Source organism: Hibiscus syriacus, unplaced genomic scaffold, assembly GCF_006381635.1.
Source record: "Hibiscus syriacus cultivar Baekdansim isolate YM2019G1 unplaced genomic scaffold, ASM638163v2 tig00112402_pilon, whole genome shotgun sequence".
NCBI lineage: Eukaryota > Viridiplantae > Streptophyta > Magnoliopsida > Malvales > Malvaceae > Hibiscus > Hibiscus syriacus.
Genome location: NW_024063323.1, coordinates 256,409 through 281,144, shown reverse-complemented (window position 1 = coordinate 281,144; position 24,736 = coordinate 256,409).

Genomic DNA, 24,736 nt, shown 5'->3' with positions numbered 1-24,736 from the left:
AGGTATCCCAATTGTTTTTTGCTGATCCATCACCGTGCAACCACTGGTGAGTCTCATTGTCAGTGTATGATGTATGCATGTATCTCGTATGCACGTATCTCATGCATGTGTTCATGTGTGCATGTGTGAAGTACGTGAGTGGTTAGAGTTGTTTGGATTTAACAAACTCTCTCTCTCTCCTCTAACGCCCTTTTCTGCCGGTTATAGTTCCCTCTCTTCTTTGTGTATAAATGAGACTTGATTCATCACTGTAAAAGCATGGATTTACAAATGAATGAAAGAATGCATACTTGGTTTTGTTTGTTCATTTGTTACTGTGTTACTTTGATACTTTAAAATGGTATTAGTCGCCAGGATTGGGAGCTCAATCTTCGCTAGTATACTGTTGCGTATGTTTGTGTACGATGAAGATCTCCTCAGTTCAGTATATTCCCAAACAGGATGTGATCAAGCTTTCTGAGAATACCTATTTACTATTGAAGCATCAAGTATCTCTCATTATTGATGGTTATGGCTTACTTCAGGTCATTTCTGATTAAGGTTGGCCTCCTGTGGCGATTATAACGATGGAGTCTGGTCATGTTGATGGCAATCCGGTGTTCAAACTTTATATCAACAACAAGATAAGTTGTTAGCATCATGGTTGCTTACTACTCTTAGCACTAAAGTCTTATCACATCTTACGGGACTCACTTCTGCTAATACTATTTGGACTACTATTGCTAGATTGTTTGGTGCTCGATCAAGTGCCAAAGTATCGTCTCTTAGCCATAGTCTTCACTCTCAATGCAAAGCTGGCTAGTCGGTGAATGAATTTCTTGCCAAGTTCAAGTCCATCTGTGATATGTTATGTGCTGCAGGAAATCTGATCACTGAACATGAGCAAGTCAGTGTAATCCTTGCTGGTTTATCCATGGAATTTGAATCTGTTATTGCAATTGCTTTCTGAGATAGTTTGTCCTTAGATGTGCTCACTGAAATGTTGCTTGATTGTGAAGCACGACATAAGGCATTTCTCACTGAAGGAATTTTAGCCAACTTGGTTTCTAGGTCTACTGGTGAGACTAAGGTGAATGATTATGAGTTTTCTGAGACCACTGTTACTACAAAGAAAGATGGTGCTATGCGAGGTTAATCTAGTGATAGTTATCGTTGACGTGGTCGAGGTCGTTTTGATAATTCAAATCGTCCTAAATGACAGCTCTATGGCAAATATGGTCATACAATGCAAAAATGATATCATCGATTTGATAGGAATTTTACAGGTGTTTTCACTAACAATTGAAGTAGTGAAGGGTGGAAGTCATCACAAGTTTCTGTAGGAAATCAACAGTTACCTTCAAATGCTCATGCATTCACACATGCAATGAGTGCTCCTTTTCCCTCGATGAGTTTATCTTTTTCATCTCCTCATGGATTATATTATTCTAATCCTCATTTCCTGATGCCTAGTCCAGGATCTTTCTATCAGGGGGTTCCATGGTGCTCTCCAATGCAAGCGTATGGCGGTTTGGATTCAGTTAAGAGTTCATAAGGATTTGTGAATCCTTCAGATGCCTTTGTCTCCACTATTCACTCACCTTAACCGACTTGTCAACTGGTAGTGCTGATCCAGTATGGTATCCAGATACGGGGGCAACACATCATATTGCAAATGATGTGTCTCTACTTAATACTGGTATGACTTATACAGGAAATCATTGCCTTCATATGGGAAATGTGGAAGGTGTTAAAATCTCCCATATTGGCCAAAGTTGCTTACAATCTAAAACGAAGCAGGTGGTTTTGCAAAATGTTTTGCATGTGCCTGACATTAAAAAAAACTTATTGTCTGTTTCCCAGTTTACTCAGGATAATAATGTCTTTATTGAATTCCATCCATTTGAATGTTTTTTTAAGGATGCTCGGACACAGACCGACGTGTTTTGATTTGAGAAAATCGAATGATTTTCGTTAGATCTACGACGATCGAATTGTTTTTGGATGATCGGAGGCCGGATTCGTGATGATGACCTCGAGATGATTCGAACCATGTATTTTGGGTCCTGAACCACGATCGGAAATGACAGTCGAGGTGGGGTCATCGGTGCTTGTTAACCGGCTGATGAAGCACCCTTGTTTATCTTAGAGATCACGATGAAGGGTTAATGAATGCGTGAAACAAGAAAAATGAAATGATGAAATGATGCGTGGGAGAAGAAAATCTTTTTAATGGTTTTTATTAAAACTACAAAATTTTGAGGTGTATGGAAAGAGAGATGGGCAAATCATGGCTTTATTCCTCCATTTTAGGTAAGATTCTGACTTTGTCATGTAGTTTTAGTATAATTTCAGCCAAGTCTTGATAGTTTAGATTAATTCATTTTATCATTGATTTTAGTAATGAAATATCATAGTACCACAATCACTTTTCAGTTCTATCAATTGGGTCCCCAAATTATTAAATTAGATTTTAATAACTTTTTATGGTGGGGAAAATTATTTTGGAGTCGATTTCATAGTAGAGATGGTACGAGTTCATAAGAAAGATTAGAAGCTAGAAATCAATGATGGTAAGCTCGAATTAAGGAATAAGGAGGTTCTGGCGGTGTAGTTGATTATTCCTGAAAAAGGCATTTTGGATTTATTAGTGTCTTGGGTTCGTTTTTAGGTATGTTTCCCCAAATTCAAATCCAGTAAGTTGTTTTTCAACGTTTTACTTTTTGATTCGACCTTATATTCGCGTTTAAGACCCGTTTGTGGTGTAATTTCATTTGTTATGTATTTGAGATATTTTGGGACGTCGGATTCAAGTTCAAGAGTGATCAAATGAAGTCTAAATTGCCAATCAATGTAACTTAGAAATTGAGGTAATACATTTCTACTTTTTGCATGTTTTATGGTACATATTAGTAATTGGTCAATGTATGGATGAATGTGGTTTGGAATAAAGTTACAGATGGTTATTTTTAATATACTTACAATAAAATATTAGTAAACTGAATAAAACTCGAATGAATCGCATAATGGACAATAAGACTTATAAGAAATAATTTAAGTTTAGGGATTATTTGATAAAGCAATTAACCCTAGAATTCTTAGATTCCAATATTTCTCGTTAAATAGTTTTAATGCTCAAAATAAGAGGATAAGAAATTATGAAATAACCCTTAAGAGGTAAAATTGACTTGAATTCACCCTAATAATGTAATTGACCTGAGGAACCATATTCGACCCAATGAAATTACTATTTCGCTCAATAAACTTACTATTTCGCTTAATAAACCTTGATATGTTTATAAAAGTTTTTAGTAATCAATTTTTGACTTTTGTAAGGTAAGAGACTCAAAATTCATGATTTCCTAATTAAGCACCCGAAGATGAAAATTTCTGGAAATAATGCATATAATGAGATCTAATGAAATGATCAAAAAAACCCCGAGCTCCAAAATGACTAAAATAACTTTGAATGGTAAAATGACTTAAATATCCTTGTGTTTTGGAATAAGTTGAATGCCAAGAGATAAATTATGAAGATATCAATGAACTTAAATATTGTACCACCCTTAAAGGATATGTAGCATGACCCAAGCATATTAGTCATTCTTGATACTATAACAATTCATAAATAGAACAAATTTCGTTGGGTTACATTTTCATCTCCCCAAGATTCGTTCAATGATGAGTTTGTGATCAGTTCAACTAGTGTAAACAATATTAAGAAATGAATATTCGTGAAGGGTCTCAATTTGAATGATTGACAAGTATCAAAATATTGGGATATAATTAGTTCGATTTGATAAGAAATCATAATAATTCAATATAAATCATTAGTATTGCAAATCATCATTTTACCCTTTATTGGTTTAAATCACTAAGAATTCTTCAGGAATCAAAATGTTTAAGTTTCCCTTTATGGCATGAGTAATGGAATCACTCCAGTTATATTTGAATCCTAAATAATTCTTACGTAAGGTTCATGAATACCTTTTTGAAGCACCCAAATCCTAAATAGTCTTGAAGTATCAAATTCTAAAGGTCTGATTAGATTCGTTGGTAACCGAACCTTTTTAATAGGGACCTCATTCCTGAAATCTGATCAATTTACATAAGTTTAATGTTTTTCATTCCTAATAATTATCAAGTGCCTCTGAAAAATATTTGAATCCTCTAGTGAGTTCCTAATGTGCTATGTGATTGTTTGTCTTATTTGATTTATGAATGCTTCATTTGATCGATATCCTATTTTCTTGATTTACCATAAATGAACTATGTATACTCGATACATGCTCTTTGTTTACCTTTTTCTTTTTACTGAAAAATATAAATATGTCTAATTTATGGATCCTAGAACTATTGTTTTCTATCCAAACTGTTTTAATGAGTCCTGTCTGGGTAGGATTATGGAGTTTTGAGGTTCAACTCTTATCAAGTTGGTAATTCCTTACGAACTTAAGTGACTATTGGGTAGGCCCATAGGCCCCAAGGTAATCCCTTAGATTGGATCTTATATCCAATGGATATAGGGTAAGTCCTTACGGATATAATTATGGGGATTGTATTTCGGTGTACGGGTAGAGGGCAATTATGTAATCTAAATAAACTTCATTATCACTTTTACGATATCCTACTAGATCACGATTCTAAAATTATAATTTATTGCCCAACTCTGATCAAGCTAGTAATTCCTTACAAACCTAAGGTGACCCTTGGGTAGGCCCATAGGCTCCAAGGTACCCCCTTAGGTTGGCTCCTAAGCTCAATGGGCCTAGATTAAATCCTCACTGATGCAGTTCTAGGGAATTACATATCGGTGCTCGGGTGGACGGTATTACATTGATTTTAAAAATATGTTTTATTGAAATAAACTACTACTGTTTTTAAACTATGTCCACATTTATTTTTGGTTTCGTGGGAACACACTAGATACCCATTTTCAATCTCTTGAAATTATCCCTCTGAACACTCCCGTTGAACTATAGGTTTCATGACTGATACCATAAGATTTAAATAATGGACCTCAACTCACCCCAAATACATGTATAAGACTGGATCAATAAGTAATTTTTATGCTTTTCCATATATCTACTTATTTTTTAACATAATCTGGTAGTTCTATATTAATGATATTTCTTAAAACACACCTTAGTACCCCCAAAAGACTGAATAGTAACCAAAATATTTTTTAAAAAAGTTTAGTGGCTAAATTATAAATGTAGAAAAATTCAAAGACCAAAATGGTAATTTTACAAAAAATAAATTTTATTGCGTAAATGAATAATTCACCCTTAAGAATGGTATTCATGTTTCCTTTAAATTTTGATCCAAAATCTACATTAAAAGTTATAAAGCGATAAACTTCGATAAAATATTTGAATAATTGGATCGAATCAAAAATTTAAGAAAATTTGAAGGAATACATTTAAAGATTAATAATTTCATTTACATATTTTTAATTAGTAGTATTTAACATGGATCATTGGATTTAAGTTGATTTTCCATGTTAAACCGAGACCGTTAGATTAAAGTGAATAGATTGTAATTTTTGAAAAATGCAAGGATAAAGATGGAAGCTAATAAAATATTAATGGAAGCTAATAAAATATTAGTTCATGGGTGATGTAAGGAATGATGTCATGATAATGGCATGGTGGTAATTATCATGATTTAGTAATAGCAAAATGGTAATTTAACACTAAAAGTTTTAAGACATGTATAATAGATAATTTAGACGAATAATCAAGAAATTGGTGTTCTTCAACCCCCAAAACCATGGACTCCATAGCCAAAAGGTGAGGAATTTTCATTTTTATTTTTAAGCTTATTTAGTTGGTTTTTGGACTAAAGTGTGAAATAGAGAATTAATCTACATCAAATTATCTATCATTTGGCATAAATAGATCATGTTTTTCTTGCTTGGATCATTGGTTTGGTTATTAGGGTGGATGAAGAACAAGTTGAAATTCAATGATTTAATATTGGAGTTTGATGTTATTAGTGTTGTAGAGTTGTTTTCAAGTTTGAATGATGATTAAAACAAATTAGAATTGCTTATATACCATTCAGTCACTAAGGGGTTTTAATGGAAATTGGTTTTTTGAATTTAAATTCAAATGGAATTGAGTTGAATTGAATTGCATGGAAGTGATAAAAAATTGAATTCATGCTTGAATCAAAGTGAAAACCATGCTAGAATTGCTTAAATATGTTCTTCCGGGGAAGAAAAATAAGGGAAATTATACAAAAACTTCGCTAAGCCTATAAATCATATTAGAATGATTCTACATGCTTTAAAATATGATTTGAACCAATTTGGAAATTTGTGATAGTTTAGGGACCTATTAGCATAATTTGAGAAATATGGGAATTAAAGTGTAATTATTCAATAATTGATGTACTATGCTGGAATTGAATATGTTGATTTTGATGTTAGAAGGTGGATTTGGATCATTTTAGAAGTTGTTAAAATTTGGCGACCAAAATGTAAAATGCATGAAATTTGGGTTTGAAATGTAAATTGATATAAAGTTGACGAGTAATATTTTAATACATTGTTGGAATGCTTCATTATGTAAGTGAGGCTTGAAAATTGAAGATTATTAGTAAAGGACATATTGAATCAATTGGAAAAGTTGAGATGAATTCTAAAAAATTCATAATTAGTGGTTGAGATGTGAAATTTGAAAATGTTATGTGAACTATTGATGGATGAGAAAAGTAAGGTGACTTGAGGTGTTATTTTGGAGGTGTTAAGATCAACATTGATGTTGTGAATTAGAATTAGTATAGAATTTACATTGATATAATTTTTATGAATTTTATTCCTAATATATGTTTATTTTGGATTGATGCTAACATATACCTTGAATTGCATGTGTTGGTAAATTATTTTTGTATAGATTTTGATCAACACCATGATATAAGTAAGCTTCAAGCATAGGAAAAAGTTAAAGAGTAAAGCGTATCGTTAGTAAAGGTTAACCAATGAGGCATATCAAGTGAGTGCATTTTACCTATTTTATATATATAATATTATAGATTTGCAATGAGTTAACCTCGAATGATTTAAAAGAAATCACATATTGATCTATTTTCATATTGTTTTTACAAAATGATATTTAAATGATTTTGGGTATAAATCACCCTATACAATTTTATATGGTATTTTATTAAATGATATATTAATAATTTTGGGTTTTTAATTACCCAATATATTTTATATGATATTTTGCAAATGGATATAGATAATTTCGAGTATAAACTACCCAACGAACTTTTATATGATATTTAGACATGTTGGTATATTTGAATACATTGGATATATGAATGAGATATGATTGTGACATAAAAGCCTACAGTGCCTTGAGAGTCGTAGGTACAATTGGCATGTCATGAGGTGGAGTGATTATATAGTAAATATTTGTACATTCACTAATACATTGGATATATTAATGAGATATGATTGTGACATAAAAGCCTACAGTGCTTTGAGAGTCGTAGGTACAATTGGCATGTCATAAGGTGGAGTGATTATATAGTAAATATTTGTACATTCACTGGTACGTAGCACAACATAGTACATGGTGAAAAACATATTTACAGGATACATTACATGTACAACACAATATATGGTGCAATGTATCCTCATTATTGATACAATGATGATATGTTCTATTGTACCTGTATATCTATATGAGTCACTTTCGAGTGCAATTTATCTATGAGGCACTTTCGAGTGCATATTGTACACACTTGACGAGACTCACGTACCTTGCATCCTTAATCAACATACATTTGAGTTATACTTATGTGAAAGTGAAAAGTACAATGATTTGAAAGAAAAAAAAAAGATTCCAATAAGTACTTTGATTTTAAATGATTTACTTTATAGTAGAATTGTGTTTTACAAGAAATGAAATGACTGCAATAAGTTTATTTTATATATGAATACATTGGATATATGAATGAAATATGATTATGATATAAAAACCCATTGTATGTGACTTAAAAGTCATAGGTACGACATGTCATGAGGTAGAGTGATTATATAGTAAACATTTGTACATTCACTAGTACTTAGCACAACATAGTACATGGTGCAAAACGTACTTACATGATACATTATATGCACAACACAATATATGGTGCAATGTATCCTCATTATTAATACAGTGATGACATGTTCTACAGTACCTGTATATTTATATGAGGCACTTTCGAGTGCAATTTATCTATGAGGCACTTTCGAGTGCATATTGCGCACACTCGACGAGACTCATGTACCTTTTATTCTTATTCAACATGCATTTGAGTTATACATATGTAAAAGTGAAAAGTACAAGTTACATGATTTGAATGAAAACAAATAATCCATTAAGTACTTTGATTTGAAATGATTTGCTTTATAGTAGAATTGTGATAAGGGAGATGATTTCAATAAGTTTATTTTATATATTTCATATATTAAATGATATTATTACATTAAGTTTTACATAAGACTTTTTATCCATTGACATTTATTTTATTATTTTTAATGTTTCATTAAGTGTGTACTTAGCCTGTAATAGTTTCACACATAAGTAAAAGAAAGTAAGTGGATTAAGGGGAGGGGATGAGCTTGGTATCAATCATTAAAGAATAATTACAGGTATCAGTAATGACATCTTACTGTATTTTGATTTTCTAGCTGGAATGTATATGAATAAGAAATGTCTTTAAATTATTAATATGATCATATTTGTAAGTTGAAATAGAAAAGCTCTGATAAGATTAGAAGGTTTAAATGAGTCGTAGAAATCTATATACATGGATTTTTATGAACAAAATATATAATTAAAATTTATGAACTCTAATGTATGTTTTAATAAAGTTATATTTTATCAGATTAAAGATGAATTTTAAATTAGGCAATTTTTAGGTAGTTTTGTTTATGATAAGATGCAATATTGAATTGCCTAGTTATTGGCTGAAATCGTACTTGAATCAAGTGTTAAAATATTTTATTTTGGTTTTACGCGATTAATGATTTTATCAATGATTGTTAAATTATTTTAGTTTAAAGAAGCAACATTTTACCGATTTTTGAATAGTAAATGTTTTAAGTAGTTGATGTGACATCTATGACTTGTGTTTGGATTCGAATACGGGAAAGGGATGTTACACTCACTCTGTTTCTCACCATTGTAGGTTAAAAGAATTGATCTTGTGCAGTTTCGGCATTAGTATTAGAGTTTCTTCGGCGTTTCTTGCAGAGTATGGTATCCATATTATTAGGGGGCATGTAGATCTTATTTGTTTTTATATTGAGTCTATAATTTATTTTGACACGCGATATTATTGGATTTTGTTTTAATATATGAATGATTGAAATTGTGTTTTTATTTATAAAATGGTTTATGGTTGAAAAGGTTTAACAAAATTTTAATTTTTTCCTACATTTCAACGATGGGTCACTTTGGTGGAACTAATGTGACACCTCGGATTGGATCGGGTCACCTGTATCGGTATGAGGGTGTTACATTTAGTGGTATCAGACCTTAGGTTGAGTCGAGTCTTCTAGGTTGTTCACCCGATCATCTGTCTTAGGATGTCTGATGTATACATGCCCCTAAAAATCAAATATACTCTTTTGAGTCGAAACTTCGATATCTAATCCTCTATCTGTAATAAGTATACCTAAGTATATTTTTTGTTATGACTCAGTCTGTGTTGAAAATGAATATTGTCAACCTTCGTCCCAATTTTGGAAGTCACCTTGCGAGTAATGTACAATTACTTATTCGAAAATTCTGCCCTGACTTCCGACCTAAATTTGGATTTTGTTGCCCCAAATGTTCTATGATGATAAGCTCGTAACCAAACTTTATAAGTAAAGTTTCGAGATTAAGAACTACTACCCAAGCGAATTAAAGAGCAAGGTATTTGGTCTAAGCTTTGACAATATGATTTCCCCCTAAATTGTTGCATTGATAAACTGAATTGAAGAATTTCTGGAATCATTCTTGTTCCAATTTTTTTTTGAGACTGAAACTTTATAAGTGTTGAGGCATATACGTCAGAGGTTAATCAATATGGGATTAAAGGAAAGCTTTCGTGTACATGGTATAAGTGTAAATCTTGAGGTGATTCTGTTACATCTGGAAAAAACAGTTATGTTTGCATGTTGCACTGAAGGTAAACAAGTGTTATTTTGATTAAGGACTGATAATTAAGGTATGATTGGTTCTAAAATGAGAATTCTATTCAGGTTCTAAAATTACGATAAAAAATTCTAACGAAAAAACTTTTCCAATAGATAAGGTTCAACGAAGGAATCATGGTAATGTAAAAGCTAAATGAGAGATTAGTAATTGATTAAAACTCAACTTTCGTATTTCTTTGAATTAAATAAATTTTGAGGATGAAATTTCTTTTAAGGAGGGGAGAGTTGTCAACCTTTTATTTTGGGTTAAACTTTATTAATATATTTGGAGACTAACTTTTAATTTACAAAATTTTCAAAGTTATTATGTGGAATTATTCAAGTTGCAAGGAATCAGAGATTTAATCTATATATATTTACATATATATTAAATGTGAATGATGGATTTGATTTGATTTTAAGAGATGATTCTGACTTGATTTATTAATTTATAGTAGTAGTAACAATATTTTGTTTTCAAAAATTAAGAACTACACATGGATGATATTTTTTATCAAGGGAAAACACAATTTTAAAATCGGGAATGGAAAATAACAAAGGGAAACCGAAATCAATCAATTTCTACCATAACTAAAGAACTTGACCCAATTACATTAGTTAAACCGACCCAGTCGGATAAATTGATCAGAACAATGAAACTGAACCCTCGATCAATAGACCTAACACTCATCTCGTATCTCAGTCTGATCTTAACACCGTGACTCTCCCTTAGTGATAGCAAGCATTACCGATGAGGGAAACAATGACAGATGGTGGAAGGAACACGATCGTCATATCTACAACAAAATTGACCTAACCAACCCCAACAATGTTTGATTAGTTTTTCAACGACAACCTTTCTTGGGACCACCGGTGTACCCCATGGCCCAACAGAAACAAAACTCGACGGTCTCACCAGCGATCCAAGTATAAAAAAACAAAATCGAGAGGAAAGGATGTGAATACTTACAGTGAGTTTCTTGAAAACCAGCAAAGACAACAGCGGTTAATGGTGATCACAAATGGCTCAAATCGTAATCCTCAACGAAAATACGTCTCGGCCTCTACTCAGTTCAACCGATTGAGAGCAAATTTTACTTTAAATATCCGATTTACCCTAACATATTAGGGATTTTGGTCATTTATAATTAATTAAATTATTATTTAATAAATTCAAATTAAATGTCCACTAAAGACTTACAATATGAATTACACTTTTTAATGTTTATTTAAACTCTTATTTAATTATTCCGAATTAAATATCCATTAAAAGTGTTTTAATCAGAATTATATTATTTTAATGTTTATTTACGATATTTGGGATAATTAAAATCATATGTATATCAAATATACATATATTAACTATATATATATTTTAGTAGTGTACAACAAATTGTACATCTTTGCTTATTTCAATCCTAGGGTGTGACCCTATAGTTTCTTATAACGTTAGTAGTAAATATTAGAACAATTATAATATTACATACAATGAGTGACATCTAGCAATATATCATTGTACCTAAGTTATAAGAAATTATGATTTGGCATATCATCTTCTTGATTAACTCTTTTATGTATTACATCCTTTTGTCCTTTATATCTAGAATAGGGACAAGTCTTGGAATAGTCACACTTGTATAACCCATCTATTGTTTCTGGATATCTATAGTAGACTATAATTAATAAATAATTTGTGATATCTCATATCAACTTATTCAAGCATGGCCATGTATTTCTAATCACACTCAATCTAGTGGCCTATGATATATTTCCTATTATGTAGGAAGGACAAATCCTATCTTAATCATACACACCCCACTACATATATCGAGATATATTTAATAACAGTCTTTATAGTGCAACTAGTTACGGAGCATGTTTAACTGTATCAAACATACAACAATATATGTTAGGATATCATTGATCTCAAGTCTCAGGATCATACATATAACCATCAAAATGAGCAATGTTATGACCGTCACATAATAATGCAAGACATATGCTCATAGTGGGTCAATCCAATACATTATTCTCTAACAATATAATCATGTATCAATTCTGACATCTTTAGGTCAATGACAACTCGTTGTCATCAATAAACAGCATGTTAGTCTTAAGCGTATTATTATTGTCCATGCCCATAATAATACTTGGCTATGGATCTTTTAATAATTATAATAATAATGTTATTATATGGACTTGATTATTTTTCAGTTTATGTTAAACACAAATATATAACTAAAAATTATAGTGGTAATGCCTTTATTCAATAAAATTGGAAAATAAAATGCATCATTACAATCATCATATGATTGGTCTTTGGGCATACAATAACAACCTTTCCTCTCTGATAATAGTGATAATGGTGTCAAATGAGCATCGACTGGGCCCTTCGAGCCTTTCCTCCAAACCATCAACCCAAATCATTCATAGATACAAACAAATTCAAGGAAAATAATTAGAGAAAAATTAGAAGACACCAGAGAGAGATAAGGGTTTGTATTTTCAACATTTCAGATGTCAGTAGGAAGATCCGCGTGGTGGAAATGTCAGAATGGTAGTAAGGAACGACATAACTTGGTTTTAGCTTCATCAAATGGTCACCGGAGGCATACCAATGTGTTTTTCTTCGAGAAAATCAAATGAATTTTATTAAATCTGTGATGATTGGTGATGTTTTTGGATGATCGAAGGTCATATTCGTGATGAGAAGCTCGATGTAATTCGAACCATATATTTTGGGTCCTGAAGGACGACTGATGACGGTTACCAATGTGGGGTCATCGGTGATCGATGAACGGCCAATGAAACACCCTTGTTTATCTTACAGAGCACGATGAAGGCTTAATGAATGAGTGAAACAAGAAAATCAATTGATGAAATGATGCATGGGACAAGAAAATCTTTTAATGCTTTTTATTAAAACTATGTAGTTTTGAGGTGTATGGAAAGGGATATGGGAAAATCTTGGCTTTAGTCCTCCATTTTAGGTTAGATTCTGACTTTGTCCTCCAGTTCTAGTATAATTTCAGTCAAACCTTGATAGTTTAGATTAATTTATTTTAACCATGATTTTAGTAATGTAATATTATAGTAGCACCATCAATTTTCAGTTCTATGAATTGGATCCCCAAATTATTAAATTAGATTTTAATAAATTTTTTTTTTATGGCAAAAACTTATTTTTATTTTTTATTTCATATTAGAGATAGTACGGGTTCATGAGAAAGATTGTAGGCTCAAAATCAAAGATGATAAGCTCGAGTTCGGGAATAAAGTGGTTCTAGCAATGTAGTTGATTATTTTTGAAAAGGGTATATTTTGGATTTTTCAACGTCCTGAGTTTGTTTTAATGTCTATTTCGCCAAATTCAGACCGGTAAGTTGTTTTTAGCGTTTTACCTATCAATTCGATCCAATTTTTGCGTTTTAGACTCATTTTTTATGTAATTTATTTTGTTATGTATCTGAGAAATTTTGAGATGTCGAATTCAAGTTTGAGAGGGATCAAATAAAGTATAAATGGTCAATTGACGTTTCACAAAAATTGATATAATACATTACTACCTTTTGCCTACTTTATGGTACATATTGGTAATTGGTCAATGCATGGATGAATGTTTTGGGAATCGAGTTATGAATGGTTATTTTAAACCGAATCTAATTACGATAAAATATTAGTAAACTAAATAAGACTTGAATGACTCATATAATGGACTAGAAGACTGATATAAAATAATTTCAAGTTAAGGGATTAATCGATAAAGCAATTAACCCCCGGATTCTTAGGTTCTAATATTTCTCGTTATATGGTTTTAATGCCCAAACTAAGAGGATAAGAAATTATGAAATTACCCTTAAGAGGTAAAATTGACCTGAATTGACCCTAATAGTGGAATTGAACTGAGGAACCGTATTCGTCCCAAAAATCTTATTGTTTCGGCCAATAAACCCCTGATATGTTTCGAAAAGTTTTTAGTCTATTTTTGACTTCAGAAAGGGTAAAAGACTCAAATTTTCTGATTTTCTAATTAAGCACCTATAGATGAAAATTTTTGGAAATAATGCATATGATGAGATCGAATAATATTATCGAAATATCCTCGAGCTCTGAAATGACTAAAATAATCTCAAGTGCTTGAATGAATTAAATACCCTATCGCTTTGGAATAAGTGAATGTCCTTCTATAAATTCTGTAGATACCGATAAACCTAAATGTTGTACCACCCCTAAAGGATATGCAACATGAACAAAACATATTAGTCATTCTTGATACTATATCAATTCAAAAATATAATAAATATCGTTGGGTTACATATTTGTCTCTCCAAGATTCGTCCAACGATGATTTTGTGGCCAAATCAACTAGTTTAGTCTAAAAAAGTGAATATTCATGAAGGGTCTCGGTCCAAATGATTGACAAGTATCATAATGTTACGATTTGATTACTTCGATTTGATAAGAAATCATAATAATTTGATATAAATCTTGACTACTACAAATCATCATTTTACCCTTATTGGGTTAAATCAGCATAATGGACCTCAACTCACCCCTAAAACATGTATAAGACTAGATCAATAAGGAAGTTTTATGCTTTTCCATATATGTACTTGTTCTTTAGCATCATCTGGTAGTTTTGTATTGCTAAGTTTTCCCAAAGCACTCTCTGTTACTCACCATTTCTGGTTAAAGGAATTGATCATGTGTAGTTTTGATATCAATATAGGAGTTCCTTCGGTGTTTCTTATAGAGTACAATATCCGTATTATTCGGGGGCGTGTAGATCGTATTTGTTTTTATACTAAGTCTGTAATTTATTTTGACATGTGACATTATTAGATTTTGTTTTAATATTTGAATGGTTTTTCTGAAATTGTGTTTTTATTTATAAAATGTTTTACGGTTGAAAAGGTTTAATAGAATTTTAAATCTTTCCTAAATTTTGACGGTGGGTCACTCTAGTGGCCCCTAATGTAACACCCCAAGTCGAATCTGGTCACATGTATTGGTAAGAGGGTGTTATAGGATGTCTAGAAGATACATGCCCTTAGATTATAACTATATTCCTCTAAGTCGAAACTCTGATGTCGAGTTCTTATTCTATAATAAATGTATTTATGTATTCTATCATTAGGACTCGATCTATGCAAAAAAGGAATATCGTCAACATTCATCCATACTTTGTAAAGCAACTCACTAGTTATGTAAGAGTTACTTATTTGAGATTTTGAATCGATTCCAGACATGAATATGAGTTATGCTACCCGAACTGCTTAGTGACTTTAAGCCCATATCCAAGCTTAATAATTAGATCTTGAGGTCACATTTTAGGACACATTGTAGCAGACGAAAATATCTAAGTCAATTTTTAAAGGATTCAAATAATGTTGGATTGATGTGTCATATTTAAAATTTCGATAAAGTGCTTGAGATGCTTTATTCTTATGGAATTGAAGATTTGTTTCAGACTAAGAATAAATCTTTGATCGAGTAAGATGTTGAAGTATGATTCTTTCTAGTAAGATTTCGAGTTGAGTCTGATATAGTCTATAAAGTCTTAAAGAACAATTATAATATTAAGAACTGCAACAAAATGGATAAATAGTGGCATTTGTAGCGGTGTTTTTAGAACAAACATCGCTAAAGACTCGTACAATAGCGGCATTTTTATAAAAACGTCGTTAAAGAATGTACTTTAGTGGTGTTTTTATACAAACACCATTAAAGACTGTCATTTAGTGGCATTTCTGTACAAACGCCGCTATAAAGTTGTAATTTAGTGATGTTTTTATTGAAAATGCCGCTATAGACTCGTGATTTAGTGGCATTTTTATACAAATGCCACTAAAGACTCGTACTTTAGTGGCGTTTATATACAAATACCGCTAAAGACTCGTACTTTAGTGGCGTTTATATACAAACGCCATTAAAGACTCATAGTTTAGTGGTGTTTTTATATAAATGTCGCGAAATACTGTACTTTAGTGGCATTTTAAGCACAAACGTCGCTAAATACTTGTACTTTAGTGGCACTTTAATATAAACGCCGCTAAATATTGTACTTTAATGGCGTTTTAAGTACAAACGCCGCTAAATAATCATTATTTAGTAGTTTTTATACAAACGCTATAAATATATACCACATTTAACTAAATTTAGCAAACCCTAGCCCTAAACTTAACTCTGAGGGGCCTCATGCTTTTGAGAACCCGACCAACAGGCAAGTCATGTTCTCTAAGAGAAGAAACAGTCTCTTCCAGAAAGCTAATGAGCTCACTGTTCTCTACGATGCGAGGGTTTCCATCATCATGATTTCCAGTACTGGAAAAATCCACGAGTTCATCAGTCCTTCCACTTCGTATCACTTTCAAAAACCCTAGATTTCTACTTTTCTTTTTCTTTTTTGAAAAACTTGAATTGAAACCATATATTTCTTCTAATTTTTGTTTTAATGTATATAAATAATTTTAATTTTAATTTGATTTTTGTATATTTGATGGGATCAATGGCAGGCAAAAGATGGGTGAATGTTTGAACGATGCAAGCATAGAGGATCTTCGAGGACTGGAGCATGAAATGGCTCTTCTATTATCTTTCATTTTGGGTTTTTAGTGGAAGTTGAATCTTGCTCTTTTTTTCCTGCTATATTTTTTCATGTTTTAATTTATTGCATTTGATGTTCTGTTTACTCCATTTTGCTAATATTTTAGTTCACGAGGTGGGCTTTATTTTTTTTTGTGAGGTTTGGTTTGAAAGATGGAATAAATAGCTTCATTCGAATCCTATTATGTAGAAGAAAAATTGTTAAGCTCAAGGGGTGTTAATTTTGTTGAAAAGAAAAAATCTTGTTGGGTGCAGATACTGAGCAGATACTCATGGAAGCGCAGCGCAGGTGGCTACGACCAGCTAATATTGATTGCCTAGAATTTAGTCATTTTGCAGGTTGAACTTTGCATACCATGCCTTTCTCATCTGATTTTCATTTCCTTTTCCTCCTTGAACCATTGAACAACAGGGAGTCCATCCATGTGATAGAAGAAAAAGCATCAGCGAATATTGGCCTCTGTTTCCTGCAATTGATTTTTCCTTGTTACGTAACTTGTCTTACGAATTTAACGATTCTCATTCACTTTACCTATATTGGAATTTTTTATAATTGCAATTTCAATATCGGTTAATTGGTGGAATTTTTGTCCTTCATATTGAAAGCAATGAGGACAATTTGTGGGAAGCTAACTGTAGAGAAAAGAATGAAGAAATTGCAACCAGGGGAATGAAATTCTTGAACTGGTGAGTGGTCCCTTTGTATCTACTCTAACTATATGGGAGTATGGTCCTCTAAACATATGGATTTTTTTAGAAAAAAAATGAGCATACATATCAAACCCATATTTTGACCCTGTATTAATCTAAATGATAGAAATGGCTAGTTTACAGTTCGAAGTCTATTTCATATCCATTTATCATTTGTGGCAGGCTGTGGACACGAGAAGAGAGGGAAATTGCCGTTTTTAGTTACAGCAGCTTCTTGCACCAAACCTTTGGTGTTTTTGGAAATGATCTTTATCCATCTATGAATAGTGAAATATACACACAGTGAGTTGTTCAAATTTTCAATTGTTAATTAATTGTTTCTTGATAGACCAAACTAGTTTTCTTTGAAAGTTGAAAACACTGATAACCTGAAATCTTGAGTCCAAAGTCCATGTCCTCTCTATAATGGATTGCAATTCACTATTATACTGAATGTCATAGTTTTATGAGAAGAATTTTGATATGTTAAGTACTTGAATCTGAGCTTTCTAGTAGTGATGGTTTAAAACCTTGGAATTTCAGACTAATATGATGATTTGGTATAACCAGTTGCAGCTTTCCGAATTGCGAGCTCCGATCCGGAGTTTTGGTTGATAGATGGTATGTATGGTATTTTAAAACCTTGAAACACATGTCATTTGCTTAACCCAACATAATTGTTCTGAACTTTTTTTCTTGAACATTTTTGCTTCAGCATGTTGGGATCAGATTGTTCAATAACCAACTATCTTGGAAAAATCCCTATTGGACCTGATCTTCCCAGCGATGTTGCCAATGAGAAGCTTTCGAATGACGGAGCAGGCAAATAGCTATTCATCTGAAGAGATGACGAAGTGGGAGTCTGAGTTTGATATCTGCAGTATGATCTTCCTTCTTCTTAAAGTATTCATGTCTGACATATATTCAGATACGAGTTCCGAGTATGATCCTCCAAAGGTATGGAAAACTTGGAAATAATCAAAGCATACCCGAATCAAAGTTATTTTTTGTGGCAGTAGTTGTGTTGACAGTATTTTTTATGGATTACATGTTCTATTTAAATCGTTAAATACTCAATTTTAGTAGTTTTTTACACTTCACTGTACATGAAAAAATAGGTGATGGCAACACTATGAGTCCAAAGCAATCAACTTTTTTATTGTTCTTGGAATTCATACTCATGTTCTTTAATCTTTCTATTACTAGATTTTGAACCTAGGATTTACCTTATTTCAAGCGATTTAAGTTGATACATAAAGAGTTTTTTACACAATATTACATTTATAGACCATATGTGGCCTCTGAAGATACTCATTTTTTTCATTTGAATATTATTTATATTATTATAATAATAATAATTATTATTATTATATATATTATATACATTATTATTATTAAAAATAATTACAAGCCCAAATCCCAGGCCCAACCAGAATCGGCCCAGACCCAAAAAGAAACCCTAAACCAATTTAGGGTTTCAACTAGGGTTTCTAAACCCTAGCACTACTACTGCTACCGCCGCCTCCAGAAGTCCTCAGCCGTCGCCGTTGATTCCAAAAGGCCACACGTCCGTTGCCGACACTTCAGTACTGCCACGATGCCTCTGACGAACACTCCAGAAGCCTTGCTGCCATGACACCGACCGTCCACGTCGCCTCTATGGTGAGTCACCAGCATAGCTTTGGTGACTCACCGAGCCTTTCATCCTTTGGATCGGTCCGAGGAGCCTCTCGACGAGGCCTATAAATGGCCACCGAATCCTGCAAAAGAAGAGACAGAGAGGAAGAGAGGAGACAGAAACCAGAAAAGGAGGGAAGAAAAACCACAGCAACCAACAGAGAGAGAAGAAAAAAAAATAAGAGAAAAAACGAACAAACCATCAACCACAAACACCAAAATAAGCAAGGAGAAGACAGAGAGAAACTTACCGGGGAAGACAACGCCTTGATCGGAGTCACCACCGGCCTCTAAACGTCACCAAAAACCTTCGAAAACCGAAGGTATTTTCCTAGATTTGCTCCGATCGGGAGCTATTTAAGAGAAAGGAACACCGGAACCGTCATTAGGACGGTCCGATCTACGTTGTGGTATAAAAATAAAATTTTCCGGCCACCGGATGCGGTGGCCGGCGGTGAGAATTACGGCGGCAGACGGCTGCCGCCCGGTAGCCGGCTTCCCTCTGATGAGGGAAGCTAGAGAGAGACGAGAGAGAGTTTAAACTCTCTCTGTTTAGAGAGAGGAGAGAAATTGAGAAATGAGAGAGCTGGCCCGAAGGGCCAGCCGTTTCGGGCCTAAATAGCTCTTCCCGAACGACGTCGTTTTGGGGAGGGCTATTTGTGTAATTTTTAAATGTTAAACACTGTCCGTAGTCCCTCTATTTTATATGTTTTACATTTTAGTCCCTGAATCAAATTTATGATCCTTTTAATTTGGTCTCTACATTTTTTTTATTTATATTTTAGCCATTAACCGTAATTATAAATATTTTAGATAAAATACGTATTTAGTCCATTAGTTTTAATAATTAATTTTTTAATCCCGAGTATATATTTTTAATTTATTTTAATTTGATATATGAATTTTATATAATTTTATTTTAGTCACCAAATTAATAAATAAGGAGAATAGCATGTTTAATCCCTATAATTTTAAATAATTAATTATGAATTAGGTATTTAATTTTATTAGATTATAATTTAGTCACTAATTTTAAATATTTTCATTTATTATAAAGTTTTTTTTAAATATATAGTTCTAATTTTATTTTTATTATTATTTATTTATGTTTTAATTTCACTTGTTTATATTTAAATATTATATTTATTATTATTATTATATAGTCATATAAATATATATAATCAATAATAATTTATATTAAATCTTAATTTGATTTTACATAAATTATTTTTTTATTATATTTTAATATTTATTTATTTTTTTTAATATCAAAGAAAAAGGTAGTCTTAATTTAACTGGATGTCCTATTCTGGTATTTTAAAATTAAATATTATAAAAAAATTATTATTTTATTTAAATTATTATAATATTTATTAATATCGAAGAAAAGAGTTGTTTTAAGGCACATAGAAGTCCTTTTCTGATATTTCTAAATACGTAAATATCTTATTTATGTTTAATATATTTTCTTAAAAATATCTGAATTAAATATGATTATAAATTAAATATATTTTGAATTTTTAATAGAGACAATTTATAATTAAAAAGTACCAATTTTGGGTGTTGTAGGGGTGCTAATCATTCTCTAAACGTAACTGACCACGAATCCCTTTTTATTATTAAAAAGAACGAATTTTTGGTTAAAACGCAGATCAATTTATCTTTTAATCGATGTTTTCTTAAAAAATCTTTTAAAGGATGATTTTTAGGTATTCGACCTACCTGACCCAAAAGACCGATGGCGACTCCCAAATTATTTTAAAAACCATTTATTCACATCACTTTTCCCGCCAAGTAAAAATTCGTGCCCGGGCGAAAACCGGTTACGACAGCTTGGCGACTCTGCTGGGGAATTGGTCATGCTTTGAAATTAATTATAAATTGTCTCTATTAATTAGAAAAAAAATTCATATATTTAATTTTTAATTTTTTCTTTTCAAATTTTTTTATATACTTATTATTTTTATAGTATTTATAGCAATATTTCAGTTTACTTGCAAGTATTTTATTTCATTATTTATTTTTCTGTCAGAGGTTTGAACATTTCTCCTCACACACAACACTTGCATTGCATAACATAAAGCTCTATAATTGAGTTAGTCCCTTTTAAGTGGGAGTGAAAGCGACGTCTTCATGAGAATTTATTCTCTGTGTCAGACCTAGCAAGTAACTTTCGAGGTTCATATGCTCTATGTCTTCGTGAGAATTTATTCTCCGTGTCAAGCATAGAGAAATGTGTCCCCTCGAATTGAACTCGATCCGCTTAAGTCTGTAATGGACTAGGATTGAGGGTTGACAGCCCAAGAGGGCACTAACAAGGACAATTCGGGTACCTTTATTCTTAGATCTAAAACCCTGTATATAATGAACCCTAGAAATTCTCCTGATTTAAGACAGTACTGAGCTTCTGTCTGTAAGTGTACACAAAGGAGAAATAAGCTTAGCTTTTAATTTATTATTTTCCTCTCTGAATAAATGCATGCGAATTAGAAATCATGCAGTTAGGTTAATTTTTCCAAACAAATGATGGAACTAGAAAGCATGAGGTTAAGATTTATACCTTGATAGATAGATTTTTTTCCATTAGTTGGTACTAACTATTCTATTTTTTTCTTATTTTTTCATGTATGTTTATTGCTCTAATCTGTCCATATTGATTTCTTTGTTTGCATTGCATGATCATGGCATAATCAAAAGGTGTTTACTGGAAAGACTGTTCATCAAATTGGAAAGAAATCGTAAATGGACAAAAAGTTTTATGATCAAACAAAATATGATGCGGCCAAGGAAAGACATACTGAGGAAACTCCGAGGATGGAAGAGAGCAATGCACATAGAGAACCGGTTATATTAATACCAAAAGTATTACACAAAGATCCTACCAGATTGATACCAAAAGTAGTCTGTGGTAAGAGCATCAGTCAGGGCATTCAGAGTGGAGGAGGTTTTTATGAAGCTCAAGCATGTTATTTGAAGGACTTGAACGACCAAAACAAGAAATTGAGCATAGAAATGAAAACCATGCATGAAGATTTTCAGAAGATCAGTCAAACCTTTCAAAATGCTGGCCTAGGAAGTACCCCAGAAGAGTGGATAACAGGGGTCACCAAACTAAAAAAGAACTGCAACATATATGAGGATCTTGTTCAAAAACTTCTTGGACAGAAAGGTTCTCTTACAAGGGAAAATGAGCAACTCCGAGAAATAACACAGAAGATGAAGGAGAATGTCATGGAAGAAGTTACAGTCCAGACAAGCAATATGTCCCTTAAGCTGATAGACTAATTTGGTTTTGGAGAAGTTAGGAATGAAATATATCCTTATATGTAAAGTTTTATTTGATGTACCGAAAATTTTGTGTTAAATGAAATATGTTCTAAGATGATCACTCTTGAGTAAACATCTTTTCATACATGCATTTGCATTTTGCATCTTTGCATTTTTCATTGTGCATTTATACTCTTATATTTGCTTTTGTACTATACAATTTGCATTGTTACATTCACATATTTACATTTGCATTTGCATTTTCATATTTCCATAATTACATTTTATTTCAAACTATTTTACATATATTCAATCATGACAACGTGGAATAATTCGTGGAGAATTCCATGACAGAATCAAAGTGGAGTTAACTTGGTCTTCCTAAAGAAGGATAATAGCCATGAATGAGATTTTAGCAAGGGTTGGTAGAATTGAGAAACTACAAGAGCAATTTATCGAGACACAACAAAAGATGACTGATCAAGTGAAAAAATTACAGAATGATTCAAAGGAACAACTGACCAAATTGATGGACCAAATTGATGGACCTGATGAATATTGTAATCCATGGAGAGAAATCCTTAGAGGATCCTGTTGTGAAAGATTTGAATGGGATTATGAATGATGTAGCTGATACAATGGAAACAAATGACCAAGACATTGTCGGGGAATGTGGAATTTCGATAAATCTCCAAAAATCGGGTATGACCCCAGATAATGCGACAAAGATCAAGTTGAAGAGAAGCATAGAAGAAATTGCAGTACCATTGAAGAAAGCTAAACCAAGCAAACAGTCAAAAGGTCTTCAAGAAAGCAGAGTAAATAATTGTAATTTGACAGTGATGTCAGGGGAAATTCTACCCAAGTTTCCTTCAGTTTCATGCAACAAGTTATATCTTGAGTTACTCAAAGCCCAGATTATTACTCCATGTCGAGCTAAGCCTTTGTTGTTTCCATACCCGAGTTGGTATAATGAGAAACTCTCTTGTGATTATCACGCTGGAGCCCAAGGACACTCTATTGAAAAGTGTGGTCGCTTCAGGGAATCATAGAATTGGATGACCAGTCTGTTTTGGTCAAACAATCGAGAATTAAACATCAAAATGGAGTTGTTAGTATCAAAACAAATAAAGTACATGCCGCAGAAAATGAAGAAAACAAAGTACTTGAGCTAAAGATAAAATGTTCAATTCTCAATACCTCTCTGATTTTAAATGATAAAAAGTAAAAGGAGAGGTAATTCGAGACTGGCCCATAGGTTTAAGAATAAATATGAAAGATGAAACTCTAAAGAAACCTCAAACGCATGTATCAAATTTTTTGAAGACCAGTGAAAAGAGTGTGGATATAAAGAGTCTGGTGAATATTACTCCAATTACAGCCACAATATGTGTTCAGAATCAGGACAAGGCTGTCATCCTTAGTAAAAGTTGTTCTGAATCCAAAAATGAGCTCAATTACCAGCCAGAGAAGAAAAAGATGATGATGGAAACTGCTCAGAATAAAGTAAAGAGTTATGTATCTGAAGGCTTACCTAAAGAAGTTGACACAAAAGATAATCAAGAAATGGGGGGAAAATGAGGAAAATCTTAGGCCAATTACACACCCAACATTATTGGAATGATGGGGTAGGCTAAATAAACAAGTGGAAGTTGTTATCTACCACTATAGTACTTTTCTATTTTCAGCATCCTGTTTAAACTTGTTTTTTGTTCCTTTCGCCGCCTTTTGTGCAATAAATAAATTTGTGTTGCTTATTAAGGTTATGAGCATTCAGTCAATTTTTCAATCTTGCAGTTCTTTGAATATCAACTGGATTAAAATGCTCTTCATGATTAGAGTTATAATCTTTGACAGAATATCAAGATTGAAAACCAGAAAAACAAGGACCATTGACCTTACCTCAGAAGAAATACACCCAAACACTATCCTATTACAAATATAAGATAGCCTACTCCTATTGAAAGGAATTACAAAAAGGCTTGGTATTTATATATAGGAGCGTACAACATGGGACATCATTGGTGTATTACATTACAAAACTTACTAGAGTATTTTTCTATTAATGACATTCGATGAAAAACATAATTTTTACAAATAGGTAAATCTAGTTTAAGTCAGTTGCTTGAGAATTGAACTCTAACAAAGAGATTTTCTGAATTCCACCAAAACACTTAGACTATAACAGATTCTTCTTAACAAGCTTAAGAAATTGGATTTGGATAGCCATGTTATATTATTATATACAATAAAGCTTGAGTTTTCCCACTAGAGCAAATGGTTAATCGCCACGGCTTTATGGATAATATTCAGCCAACCCATTATATTATTATATAT